Here is a 15,106-nt window from a genome sequence, read left to right as displayed (position 1 = left end):
GGGAGTTCTCAAATTATTTAAAACTAGACCAAGAGGACCCGTTGGGCCCAAACCTCTCCTGCATTGGTGCAGCACCCTCTCCTCTTCCCTCTCCTCCTCCTCCCCTCCCCCTTCCCTCTGTCCTCCCCTTCCCTCTTTCCCCCCCTCCCCCCTTCATCTCCCTCCCTCCTCTCCCCCCACCCCTCCCCTCCCCCTACCCATTCCCCCTTCCCCTCCTTCCCACTCCATCCCCCTCAACCCCCCCTTATTCTCCCTCCCCCCCCCTCCCTCCCATCCTTCCCCCCTCCCTCCCTATAAAATAGATTTAAACTTTTAAATGTGAATAACTTAAAAAATATAACACCGATTTCAATGAAACTTCTTCCATTAGCACCAAAGGGATGATGGTGAGTAAGGTGGGCCTAAAATTGTTGCGCTATCGTGTACCGTTTTGGCTGTAGTTCAGGAACAAACAAACAAACAAGAGTTTTAGTATATAGATGAGAAACAAATATTAGGTCATTACCTCTCAAGGAAAGTTTCCAATGTGATATGTTTTTTCCATTCAGTTAGTACAGAATCACAACTCATCAGCTTGCATGCAGAAAATACTTTACCTGTTGTAAATAATTTAGAACAATGCAATGACAATTTCCATTTATACAACACTTTAAACATTGCAAAATTGTTCCAAAGGTTTCACAGGAAAATTGTTGACCAATGGTAGTGCAATTAAACTCAGGGACGCTGGTGAGCAAAAAAAAAATACAGATATCTCAGGGCGTGAGCAGATTACAGAAATAGGAGGAGGGAAAGCGGAGAGATGATTTTGAGAACTTTAATATTGAGGTGTTGCTTAATTGAGAGCGAGTTTTGATCTGTGAAACAGCAGTAATGGAGTCATGGTATTAAGCTTCAGTCAAGACAGAGAGTTTTGGATGATGTCATGTTTGCAGGAAAGTAGAATGAGGGAGGTCAACCAGGATTGCTTTGGAATAGATAAGTCTTCATCTGTTCAAGGGCCGGGTCCCTTTTTCCTCTGATTGTGGAGGGGGAGGAAATCTGGAAGAGAGGTGGGAGCAGAATGAAGCATGGCGAGTGAAACGTGGATATAGGTGAAGGGGTGTTTTGACGGAGGTATATAGGCAGATAGTTGGACAAAGGCCAGAGATGAGAAGACAAAAAGTGTGAGTTAAGGTTCGAAGAAGTGCAACCGTGAAGCCAGAGGAAGGAACATAGGTGGAAGGGGATGGGGAGGAAAAGGGGAAATGGGTGCAAATCCAGGTGGGGAACAGGGAAGGGTGGGGGAGAGGTTATTTGTAGGTTATTTATCTAAAATTGGAGAATGTAATGTCCATATCATTGGGTTGTAAGCTGCCCAAACAGAATATGAGGTGCTGTTCCTCCAATGTGCCTATGGCCTCACTCTGGCAATGGAGGTGGTCCAGGACTAAACAGATATACCATTTTGGATACTGTTGGGGGAGATGCCTCATCAGGGGAAGGCAGCAGCAGCCAAGTTCATGGCACCGTGGGTGGCTCTGCGGCAAAGGAGGGGAGGAAAAAGAGTGGAAGGGCTATAGTGATAGGGGATTCGATTGTAAGGGGAATAGATAGGCGTTTCTGCGGTCGCAAACGAGACTCCAGGATGGTATGTTGTTGCCTCCCTGGTGCAAGGGTCAGGGATGTCTCAGAGCGGCTGCAGAACATTCTGAAGGGGGAGGGTGAACAGCCAGTTGTCGTGGTGCACATTGGCACCAATGATATAGGCACAAAACGGGATGAGGTCCTACAAGGTGAATTTAGGGAGCTAGGAGATAAACTTAAAAGTAGGACCTCAAAGGTAATAATCTCTGGATTACTACCAGTGCCACGTGCTAGTCAGAGTAGAAATAGGAGGATATTACAGATGAATACGTGGCTTGAAAAATGGTGCAAGGGGGAGGGATTCAAATTTCTAGGACATTGGAACCAGTTCTGGGGGAGGTGGGACCAGTACAAACAGGACGGTCTGCACCTGGGCTGGAATGGAACCAATGTCCTTGGGGGAGTGTTTGCTAGTGCTGTCGGGGAGGATTTAAACTAATATGGCAGGGGGATGGGAACAAGAGCAGAGAGACAGAGGGGTATAAAGTGAGGGTAGAAACAATAGGTAGCAAGGTGAAAAGTAAAAGTGGCAGGCAGACAAATCCAGGGCAAAAATCAAAAAGGACCACTTTGCAACATAATTATATAAGGGGCAAGAGTGTTATAAAAACAAGCCTGAAGGCTTTGTGTCTCAATGCAAGGAGTATTCGGAATAAGGTGGATGAATTAAATGTGGAGATTGTTGTTAATGATTATGATGTAGTTGGGATTACGGAGACGTGGCTCCAGGGTGACCAGGGCTGGGAGCTCAACATCCAGGGATATTCTATATTCAGGCGGGATAGACAGAAAGGAAAAGGAGGTGGGGTAGCGTTGCTGGTTAGACAGGAGATTAACTCAATGGAAAGGAAGGACATTAGCTCGGAGGATGTGGAATCGATATGGGTAGAGCTGCGAAACACTAAGGGGCAGAAAACGCTAGTGGGAGTTGTGTACAGGCCACCTAACAGCAGTAGTGAGGTTGGGGATGGCATCAAGCAGGAAATTAGAAATACATGCACCAAAGGTGCAGCAGTTATAATGGGTTACTTCAATCTACATATAGATTGGGTGAACCAAACTGGCAGGGGTGCTGAGGAAGAGGATTTCTTGGAATGTTTGCGAGATGGTTTCCTAAACCAACATGTCGAGGAACCAACGAGAGAGCAGGCCATTCTAGACTGGGTATTGAGTAATGAGGAAGGGTTAGTTAGCAGTCTTGTTGTGCGAGGCCCCTTGGGCAAGAGTGATCATAATATGGTGGAGTTCTTCATTAGGATGGAGAGTGACAAAGTCAATACAGAAACAAGTGTTCTGAACTTAAAGAAAGGTAACTTTGAGGGTATGAGGCGTGAATTGTCCAAGATAGACTGGCAATTGATGCTGAAAGGGTTGACGGTGCACATGCAATGGAAGGCATTCAAAGGTCGCATGGATGAACTACAACAAGTGTTCATCCCAGTTTGGCAAAAGAACAAACCAGGAAAGGTAGTGCATCCGTGGCTAACAAGGGAAATCAAGGATAGTATTAAAACAAAAGATGAAGCATACAGATTAGCCAGAAAAAGTAGCATACCAGAGGACTGGGAGAAATTCAGAGTCCATCAGAGGAGGACAAAGGGCTTAATTAGGAAAGGGAAAATAGATTATGAGGGAAAACTGGCAAGGAACATAAAAACTGACTGCAAAAGCTTTTATAGATATGTGAAGAGAAAAAGATTAGTTAAGACAAATGTAGGTCCCTTGCAGTCGGAAACAGGTGAATTGATCATATGGAACAAGGAGATGGCAGACCAATTGAACAAATACTTTGGTTCTGTCTTCACTAAGGAAGACATAAACCGTCTGCCGGAAATAGCGGGGGACCGGGGGTCTAATGAGATGGAGGAACTGAGGGAAATCCAGGTTAGTCGGGAAGTGGTGTTAGGTAAATTAAATGGATTAAAGGCAGATAAATCCCCAGGGCCAGATAGGCTGCATCCCAGAGTGCTTAAGGAAGTAGCCTCAGAAATAGTGGATGCATTAGTGATAATTTTTCAAAACTCCTTAGATTCTGGAGTAGTTCCTGAGGACTGGAGGGTAGCTAATGTAACCCCACTTTTTAAAAAGGGAGGGAGAGAGAAAACGGGGAATTATAGACCAGTTAGCCTAACATCGGTAGTGGGGAAAATGCTAGAGTCAGTTATTAAAGATGTGATAGCATCACATTTGGAAAGTGGTGAAATCATCGGACAAAGTCAGCATGGATTTACAAAAGGCAAATCATGTCTGACGAATCTTATAGAATTTTTCAAGGATGTAACTAGTAGAGTGGATAAGGGAGAACCAGTCGATGTGTTATATCTGGACTTTCAGAAGGCCTTCGACAAGGTCCCACATAGGAGATTGGTGTACAAACTTAAAGCACACGGTATTGAGGGTTCAGTGTTGAGGTGGATAGAAAATTGGTTGGCGGACTGGAAGCAAAGAGTAGGAATAAACGGGTCCTTTTCGGAATGGCAGGCAGTGACTAGTGGGGTACCGCAAGGCTCAGTGCTGGGACCCCAGTTATTTACAGTGTATATTAATGATTTGGACGAAGGAATTGAATGCAACATCTCTAAGTTTGCGGATGACACGAAGCTGGGTGGCAGTGTTAGCTGCGAGGAGGGTGCTAGGAGGCTGCAGAGTGACTTGGATAGATTAGGCGAGTGGGCAAATGCATGGCAGATGCAATATAATGTGGATAAATGTGAGGTTATCCACTTTGGCGGCAAGAACAGGAAAGCAGAGTATTACCTGAATGGTGAACGATTAGGAGAAGGGGAGATGCAACGTGACCTGGGTGTCATGGTGCACCAGTCATTGAAAGCAAGCGTGCAGGTGCAGCAGGCAGTGAAGCAAGCAAATGGTATGTTGGCATTCATAGCAAGAGGATTTGAGTTTAGGAGCAGGGAGGTTCTACTGCAGTTGTACAGGGCCTTGGTGAGACCGCACCTGGAGTATTGTGTGCAGTTTTGGGCTCCTAATCTGAGGAAAGACGTTCTTGCCTTAGAGGGAGTACAGAGAAGGTTCACTAGATTGATCCCTGGGATGGCGGGACTTTCATATGAAGAAAGACTGGATAGACTAGGCTTGTACTCGCTGGAATTTAGAAGACTGAGGGGGGATCCTGTAGAAACATATAAAATTCTTAAGGGGTTGGAGAGGTTAGATGCGGGAAGATTGTTCCCGATGTTGGGGGAGTCCAGAACCAGGGGTCACAGCTTAAGGATAAGGGGGAAGTCTTTTAGGACCGAGATTAGAAAACATTTCTTCACACAGAGAGTGGTGAGTCTGTGGAATTCTCTGCCACAGAAGGTAGTTGAGCCCAGTTCATTGGCTATATTTAAGAGGGAGTTAGATGTGGCCCTTTTTGCTAAAGGGATCAGGGGGTATGGAGAGAAGGCAGGTACAGGTTACTGAGCTGGATGATCAGCCATGATCATATTTAATGGCGGTGCAGGCTCGAAGGGCCGAATGGCCTACTCCTGCACCTATTTTCTATGTTTCTATGTTTCTAGGACAGAAAGATCAGCATGGGAATGGGAAGGGGAGTTAAAATGGTTAGCAACCGGGGGATGTACTAAATCTGATCTGGCGGACTGATGCAAGCGTTTGGCGCAAAAGTCACTTAGTCTACGCTTGGTCTTAATGATGGAAATCTAGCAGGCCTTGGGCAGACCAAAGGATTAGATGAACAGGCTACTTTGCCCCTTATGCCTGCACCACCCTCATTTAAAGAAATCACATATAATTTGATAGAAACCCAAACTCTAGATTCCCATCTACCCCTTAGTAATCTTCACCCACTACTTACAAGTACCTACTCTGGCCTTAAAAATATGCAAATATTCTGCTTCCACTTCACTTTGGGGAAAAAAATTCCAAAGCCCCATGATCCTCTTGAGAAAAAAATTGCCTTGGCTGGATTTTAAATGGACTTCCCTTTGGATATTCACTCAGTCAAAGCCCCCACGGAGCATGCACGTTTCAATCAAGATCCATCTCTCTTTTCTAAACACCAGAAGATACAAGTTTGGGTTGTCCAATTTTTCTCCTAAGATAGCTTGCCATTTCCAGATATTTGCCAGATCTTTGCTACTCACTTATTTATCTAAACCCTTCTCTAGCTTCCTTAAATCCTTTTCACAAATTATTTTCATACCTTATGTCAACAGTAAAGTTAGCAACCATATCTTGAGTTCCTTCAAACAAGCCATTTAGATCAATTGTAAAAAAATGTGCTTTCAACATCAATCCATTCATTACATCTCACCAACTCTCTGTTTCCAGATAGTTACCAAAAGGCAACTTTCTGTTTTCAGATAGCCAGAAAAGATAGACAATAGACAATAGGTGCAGGAGTAGGCCATTCCGCCATTCAATAGGTGCAGGAGTAGGCCAGCACCGCCATTCAATGTGATCATGGCTGATCATTCTCAATCAGTACCCCCTTCCTGCCTTCTCCCCATACCCCCTGACTCCGCTATCCTTAAGAGCTCTATCTAGCTCTCTCTTGAATGCATTCAGAGACGTACAGGTATGTAGGTTAATTGGCTGGGTAAAATGTTTTTAAAAAAATTGTCCCTAGTGGGTGTAGGATAGTGTTAATGTACGGGGATCGCTGGGCAGCACGGACTTGGAGGGCCGAAAAGGCCTGTTTCCGGCTGTATATATATGATATGATAATTGGCCTCCACTGCCTTCTGAGGCAGATTCACAACTCTCTGACTGAAAATGTTTTTCCTTATCTCCGTTCTAAATAATAATAATATATTTTAATATATCTAATAATATTTAATAATATATCTAAATGGCCTACCCCTTATTCTTAAACTGTGGCCCCTGGTTCTGGACTCCCCCAACATTGGGAACATGTTTCCTGCCTCTAACATGTCCAACCCCTTAATAATCTTATACGTTTCAATAAGATCCCCTCTCATCCTTCTAAATTCCAGTGTATACAAGCCTAGTCGCTCCAGTCTTTCAACATATGACAGTCCCGTCATTCCGGGAATTAACCTAGTAAACCTACGCTGCACGCCCTCAATAGCAAGAATATCCTTCCTCAAATTTGGAGACCAAAACTGTAGACCAGATCTGAAGTAAAAATCAATATTTTTAGGGATTACATAAATAATCCAGCAATCCAAGTTGCAAAAACACTTTTCAAATTTCAGACAGCAGGGAATAGGATTGAGTCAGTAGCTGGGCAACAGAGTTCTTGATGAGGACTGGAAATAATGGTTTCTATCTGGCTGATACTTAAATAGTAGAAATTTTTGATCATTCAATCCTAAATGTCAAATATAGACATTTTCAACTATGGTGGAGCAATTGGGTTTAGAGATGTTTGAGACAAAATAATTGGAAGAGCACTGGTATCCTGAAATACTGTACATTACAGACATCAATATTGTTGTCCAGGGGCAGCAGGTAGATAGAAGAGAACTAAGATAGACCCTTAGGGAATACAAGATGTAATGGTCAGGGTATGGGAATGAACAGTTTCAATAATGATTCTATGGCTACAACTGGATGATGGTAGAGAGGTTTTGTACGTGGATACACCCACAGAATGGTATCAACCCAACTAAACCAAATCATACTAATTTTATTAGGTTCAAACCAAGCAATAATAGACAATAGATAATAGGTGCAGGAGTAAGCCATTCAGCCCTTCGAGCTAACACCGCCATTCAATGTGATCATGGCTGATCATTCACAATCAGTACCCCGTTCCTGCCTTCTCCCCATACCCCCGACTCTACTATCTTTAAGAGCTCTATCTAGCTCTATCTTGAAAGCATCCAGAGAATCGGCCTCCACTGCCTTCTGAGGCAGAGAATTCCACAGATTTTACAACTCTCTGACTGAAAAAGTTTTTCCTCATCTCCGTTCTAAATGGCCTACCCCTTATTCTTAAACTGTGGCCCCTGGTTCTGGACTCCCCCAACATTGGGAACATGTTTCCTGCCTCTAATGTGTCCAATCCCTTAATAATCTTATATGTTTCAAAAAGATCCCTTCTCATCCTTCTAAATTCCAGGGTATACAAGCCTAGTCGTTCCAGTCTTTCACATACGACAGTCCCACCATTCCGGGAATTAACCTAGTGAACCTACGCTGCATGCCCTCAATAGCAAGAATATCCTTCCTCAAATTTGGAGACCAAAACTGCACACAGTACTCCAGGTGCGGTCTCACTGGGGCCCTGTAAACCTGCAGAAGGACCTCTTTGCTTCTATACTCAACTCCTCTTGTCATAAAGGCCAACATGCCATAATACCCCATGGAAAAGCCTGAAGAAAAGAAGAGCAGTCATTGCAAGTAAGGAATGCCATTTCCTGCAAACAAATTCAGAGTAGAAATAATTGTGGGCAAGAGCAGTCTAGAATAAATTAAGAAATTCTGGTGCTGACATACAATAATTTAATGCCCGAAATGAAAGAACAAAAGCAGGCAGCCCATGGAAGGAACATTGTTTCACTCTTTGACACATTTCTATGATCTTTTCCATCAAATGAGTCAATAAAGGAGTAAGATAAAGAACAAATATATTTACCTCTAGTCCACGGCCTCCTGTAAATATCGTCATTGAGTCTACCTTGGTAACAGTACTTGTCAGAATGATCTACGTTATGAGGCGATGGAAGTAACAACCAATTTACCGTTAGCTTCTGTCTGGTCAAAATCTACAGGCACAAAATTATTATTAATGCTACATGTAATTGATTTATCAAAGAGGACACAAGCAAACCACCCTCTCCTTAGGTACTTTATCCTGCAAACACAAGAGATGCAACATCTGTACTTATACCTCCTCCCTCACATTCATCCAGGGACCCGTCTTCCAGGCGAGACGAGGTTCATGTGCATTACCTCGGTGTTCCTTTACATCGGCGAGACCAAGCATGGACTAAGCGATGATTTCGTTGAACACTTATGTTTAGTCCACCAAGGCCTGCTGCATCTTTGGGTGTTAACCATTTTAACTCCCCTTTCCATTCCCATACTGACCTTTCTGGCTGGACCTCCTCCAGTGTGAGAGGGAGACCACACCCAAATTGGAGAAATAGTACCTCATATTTTGCTTGGGTAGCTTACAAACTAATGGTATGAATGCTGAATTTTCCAACTGTAGGTAACTAGCCTAGTAACATCCCCACCTTTTTCTACCCCCCCCCCCCCCCCCCCCCCCGTGCCCCACCTGGATTTGCACACATTTCTTCCTTTCCCATTCCTCCTCTGGCTCCATGTTTTGCGCTTCTTCTATCCTTATCTCACACTTCTTGCCCTTTCATCTCTCGCCTTTGTCCAAATATCAGTCAATCAATCCCCGCATCTATATCCACCCATCATTTTCCAGATTTTGCCCTCACCTCTCTTCCAGCTTTCTCCCCCCTAACACAATCAGTCTGAAGAAGGGTCCCAATCCAAAGCATCACCTATCCATGTTCTCCAGAGATGCTGCCTGACCGGCTAAGTTACTCCAGCACTTTGTCTTTTCTTATACACTTTACAACTGCCAATTCCTTCTCTTTGGTAATTCTTATATGATCTGATATCATAACAGTTATGCTTCGATTCCTTAGCTTCTGTGATCTTCTCTTCATAAAAAAAACAGATGGGAAATATTCGTTTTCTACCCCACCTCTTATGGTTCTACCATGCTAATCCTTAAGGGGTTCATTCTTTCCCTAGCCACTCTTTTACCCTTAATATACCTGAAGAATCTCTTGGGATTTGCCCTTACCTTGCCTGCCAGCTTCATTTCATGGTCTCTTTTTGCCTTCCTGATTGCCTTTTTAAGGGTATTCCCACACTTATACTCATGGAGGGATTCTTTTGACCCTGCCTAAAGCTATATATCTTTTCCTTTTACATGACCACAGTCTCAGTCACTCTCGTGAACCACCAATCCCTAAACTTGCCAAAATTACCCTTCACTTTAACAGGAACATGCTGCCCCTATACTCTCCCTAACTTAGTTTTGAGAGCCTCCCAATTGCCAGACAACAAACTTGCAAACAATCTCTCCCTATTTTCTACAATCTTCCACGTTCCCTACCTAATGCCTCAAAAATCGGCCTTGCAACAATTTAGGGCCTTAATTTGTGGGCCAGTCCTATCCTTCAACGTAACTATTTGAAAACTATCAGAATTATGGTCGCTGCTCCCAAAGTGCTCCGGCACTGACATTTCAGTCACTTCCCCAGAGGAGGTCCAGTGTTCCACCCTCTCTAATAGGGCCTTTTTAAAAATTAAAGATGTTTTCTTAGACACATTTAACAATCCCACCCCATCCCAGCACTTCGCACTATGGGAAACCCTGTCAATATAAAGAAAATTAAAGTCTCCCGCTCATATCACCACATTATCTTTACATCCACCAAAATTCTCCCTACACATCGGCTCCTCTAATACACGATAACTATTGGGAGGGAGCCTACAATATAGTCCCATCAAAGTAATCATTCCCTTCCTATTTAAGGGCCTGTCCCACTTAGGTGATTTTTTAGGCGACTGCCGGCGACTGTCAAAGTCGTAGCAGATCGCCAAAATTTTCTTTTACCCTATGACAATGACCACGACAATGCCGTGTCAGGTCGAGATTACACTGTCTTCGGAAACATTGCGAAAATTCCCACGCTGTCAATGGTTCTCCGGCTTTGAAATATAACATCCTGCCCGGGTTACTTGAAAACCAAACTTCACGTTAACAAGGCATAAATTGGTTTTACTTCCAGTTTACTAATAGCTGTATTAAGAAATGTTATTTAAAAAGTGGTAAAATTGATTTTTGTGCAGAGTGTGGGCATTGAAAATGTATGGGAGATGCATATCTGGTTTCTGGGTTGCATATCTGGGTTGGGAACCTACTTTAAATGTAATTTTTTGATGGCCATAAACATCGCGAAAATTCCCACGCTTACCTGACCGTCAAACTGTCGCCTCCAATCTACCTGTCAAATGTCCTGACGGTAAATAAATTGGTTAAACACAAGTAATTTATGGTATCTTCAAATGACTTTACTTATTTTAATATTATGTACTTCTAAATGCATCTAAGAGAACCTAGCAAACCTGGGGACAACATGCGACAGCGCCCGCAATAAGCAACGATACCTGGCGACAAGCCAGCTTTCGCCAAGGGATTTCACTCCGGTTAATTTCTCAGTGACGTGTTGAGATCCACTACGATTCTTGGAAGACTCCTCATGATAATGCCCGCGACACCCCGGCGAACTGTCGGTGACAGCCTAGTCGCCGGCAGTCGTCTTAAAATCGCCTAAGTGGGACAGGCCCTTAATTCCTTTTCCTTTCCATGAAATTAGCTCCGTTTTTCTTTCCCCATAAGCACAGGCATTTAGTAAGATATACCCCACAATCCTGCTACTTGCAACACATTACACTTTGTTTTGTATTATCATCCCAACACTGCCCCCATTAATCCATTTAACCAGAGGGCCTCTACAATTTTTCTCAATGGCAATTCTGGTCTCAATTCATTACAGCTATTCTCTTCACCCTATGCGTCCCAACCCTCCCTACCTTCTTGAAAACGGAAAACAAACTTGTTTTTAAGTTGAAGGGACCTTGACCTGAAGTGTTCCCTTTATTTTGCTTTCCACAGATGCTGTCCTGCTGAGTGTTACTACCTTTATTTTAGATTTTCCGCATTTGCAGTTCCACTATTTTCATTAATTGTCAGGCTCCCTGCAGACTATTGTGTACAAAATGCTAATTTATTGTTGTACCCAATGTTATGTCACAGCAAGGAAAATGTGTGCCTAATGTTCAGCACCTCCTGTACCAATTTTATTCTATCTGGATGATGGAAATACTTTTCCTCTTAACTTATTTTCTGTTCCACTCTTGTTTAAGGTTTTTGGGCCTGAGTTCAGCAATGGCAATACAGAAGAAGCTGCTTTGTCTTACACAAAAAATGGTGCAAATACCCATACGTAAAAGTTATTTTTGCAGTTAGAAAATTGAGCAGATGCTCTTCTTCAAAGTCAATTTATAGATTCTTGCTGTGAAATATTTGAAGTTACAGTGTAAGAATGCTGCTGCTTATCTTTTAAATTAAATTGCACTCCCATTTTCACTAATTTTACTTTTGATGCGATTCCTGGATGGCAGATTTTGATCCTCTCCAGTGAGCAGAAGCAGGGCAGTAATGATTAAAAAAGCAATGTGGCGTTTACTGCAATATTTCTGCAGCCATTTGGACCTGTACCATTTTTCTGGACCCTTAGAAATAAAAGCCCATTCACATCAAGCCAATAGCTCTGCTGCAAGTCACTGAAAAGAAAGGAATGAAAGGTTCATAATTTTTGTTTATGGGAGTCAAATGGAGCATTGAGCAAAAACAAAAACAAAAATCTCCTGGAATATTAAAACATCCCATTAATAAATAAAAACTTGCATTTCTACAGCAATTTTTAAGACCCAAGGAAATATTTTCTGAAGTGTAAACCCATGGTAGCACAGATGCTACGGTTGCCAACCTATGTGTAGCATGTTTCCACAAACTGCAACATGAGGACTGTAGGAGCCATTTGTGTTTATTAGCTGTCTTAGCATATTTTATCATTTTGTATCTTGCTGTATTATTTTTGGACACTTGGCGGTTGTCGTGAGATGAATACATATATGGGCATATGGGCATATATGGACTGGGAGGGACCAGAATTATGAGTATAATTGGGAATGCAGTGACATAATGCTTCAGACACGAAGGAGCCATAGCTAGATACAGTTCTTATCAAATCTATGACAGGAGAAATACTAATCTATTTGTATTACTACTTCAATAAACGACTAATTAAACTGCAAAGTCTGTTGTTGGTTGCGTCAAGAATAATCACTCCACTCCTTTCGTGAAGTAGTGACTAAAGGAGATGACTCAATGGTAAGGATCGAAGTTGCCATTATAAGGACGACACACAAATCTGACTCTTTTTATCTTGTTGATTGCATAACAAATTATTGGAACGGGACATCAAAAAGAACTTCTCTGCATTGTGAATATTCAAAATATTTGACATTTTCCAGTGTTGTAAACTCTTGTTGGTTCAATCGGTAGAAAATGATTTTGAAAGGGACATCATCTACATCTATTTACAACTGCCATGAAAATCAATAATCTCAATCAAAAGCAAAACATAAAGTGCTGTAGAAATTCAGCGAGTCAGAAAGCATCTGAGGAGGGAATGGACAAACAATGTTTTGGGCCTGGTCCTTTCTTCAGACTTTAGAGGGGAGAAAGCTGGAAATGAAAGAGGTGATAGGACAGAGCCTGGGAAGAGATAGGTGGCTTGGGGTGGTTCTCAGATGGGTGAAGATAGTGACAAAGGTAGATACGAAGGGTGTTAGATAAGGTAAGAAAAGAAGACTGAAATGTACAGCCAAAAGGAGAGATATGGTGTGAGGGGGCTGGGGGAGAGACAATAGACAATAGGTACAGGAGTAGGCCATTCAGCCCTTCGAGCCAGCACCGCCATTCAATGCGATCATGGCTGATCACTCTCAATCAGCCGTTCCTGCCTTCTCCCCATACCCCTCACTCCGCTATCCTTAAGAGCTCTATCCAGCTCTCTCTTGAAAGCATCCAACGAAGAAGGGTTAGTTAGCAGTCTTGTTGTGCGAGGCCCCTTGGGCAAGAGTGATCATAATATGGTAGAGTTCTTCATTAGGATGGAGAGTGACAAAGTCGATACAGAAACAAGTGTTCTGAACTTAAAGAAAGGTAACTTTGAGGGTATGAGGCGTGAATTGTCCAAGATAGAATGGCGATTGATGCTGAAAGGGTTGACGGTGGACATGCAATGGAAGGCATTTAAAGGTCGCATGGATGAACTACAACAAGTGTTCATCCCAGTTTGGCAAAAGAACAAACCAGGAAAGGTAGTGCATCCGTGGCTAACAAGGGAAATCAAGGATAGTATTAAAACAAAAGATGAAGCATACAGATTAGCCAGAAAAAGTAGCATACCAGAGGACTGGGAGAAATTCAGAGTCCAGCAGAGGAGGACAAAGGGCTTAATTAGGAAAGGGAAAATAGATTATGAGGGGAAACTGGCAAGGAACATAAAAACAGACTGCAAAAGCTTTTATAGATATGTCAAGAGGAAAAGATTAGTTAAGGCAAATGTAGGTCCCTTGCAGTCGGAAACAGGTGAATTGATCATAGGGAACAAGGAGATGGCAGACCAATTGAACAAATACTTTGGTTCTGTCTTCACTAAGGAAGACATAAACCGTCTGCCGGAAATAGCGGGGGACCGGGGGTCTAATGAGATGGAGGAACTGAGGGAAATCCAGGTTAGTTGGGAAGTGGTGTTAGGTAAATTAAATGGATTAAAGGCAGATAAATCCCCAGGGCCAGATAGGCTGCATCCCAGAGTGCTTAAGGAAGTAGCCTCAGAAATAGTGGATGCATTAGTGATAATTTTTCAAAACTCCTTAGATTCTGGAGTAGTTCCTGAGGACTGGAGGGTAGCTAATGTAACCCCACTTTTTAAAAAGGGAGGGAGAGAGAAAACGGGGAATTATAGACCAGTTAGCCTAACATCGGTAGTGGGGAAAATGCTAGAGTCAGTTATTAAAGATGTGATAGCATTACATTTGGAAAGTGGTGATATCATCGGACAAAGTCAGCATGGATTTACCAAAGGCAAATCATGTCTGACGAATCTTATAGAATTTTTCGAGGATGTAACTAGTAGAGTGGATAAGGGAGAACCAGTCGATGTGTTATATCTGGACTTTCAGAAGGCCTTCGTCAAGGTCCCACATAGGAGATTGGTGTACAAACTTAAAGCACACGGTATTGAGGGTTCAGTGTTGAGGTGGATAGAAAATTGGTTGGCAGACAGAAAGCAAAGAGTAGGAATAAACGGTTCCTTTTCGGAATGGCAGGCAGTGACTAGTGGGGTACCGCAAGGCTCAGTGCTGGGACCCCAGTTATTTACAGTGTATATTAATGATTTGGACGAGGGAATTGAATGCAACATCTCTAAGTTTGCGGATGACACGAAGCTGGGTGGCAGTGTTAGCTGCGAGGAGGATGCTAGAAGGCTGCAGAGTGACTTGGATAGATTAGGCGAGTGGGCAAATGCATGGCAGATGCAATATAATGTGGATAAATGTGAGGTTATCCACTTTGGCGGCAAGAACAGGAAAGCAGAGTATTACCTGAATGGTGACCGATTGGGAGAAGGGGAGATGCAACGTGACCTGGGTGTCATGGTGCACCAGTCATTGAAAGCAAGCATGCAGGTGCAGCAGGCAGTGAAGAAAGCGAATGGTATGTTGGCATTCATAGCAAGAGGATTTGAGTTTAGGAGCAGGGAGGTTCTGCTGCAGTTGTACAGGGCCTTGGTGAGACCGCACCTGGAGTATTGTGTGCAGTTTTGGTCTCCTAACCTGAGGAAAGACGTTCTTGCCTTAGAGGGAGTACAGAGAAGGTTCA

This window comes from Rhinoraja longicauda, chromosome 3, assembly GCF_053455715.1.
Source record: "Rhinoraja longicauda isolate Sanriku21f chromosome 3, sRhiLon1.1, whole genome shotgun sequence".
Classification (NCBI taxonomy): Eukaryota; Metazoa; Chordata; class Chondrichthyes; order Rajiformes; family Arhynchobatidae; genus Rhinoraja; species Rhinoraja longicauda.
This window is presented reverse-complemented; position numbering follows the sequence as displayed.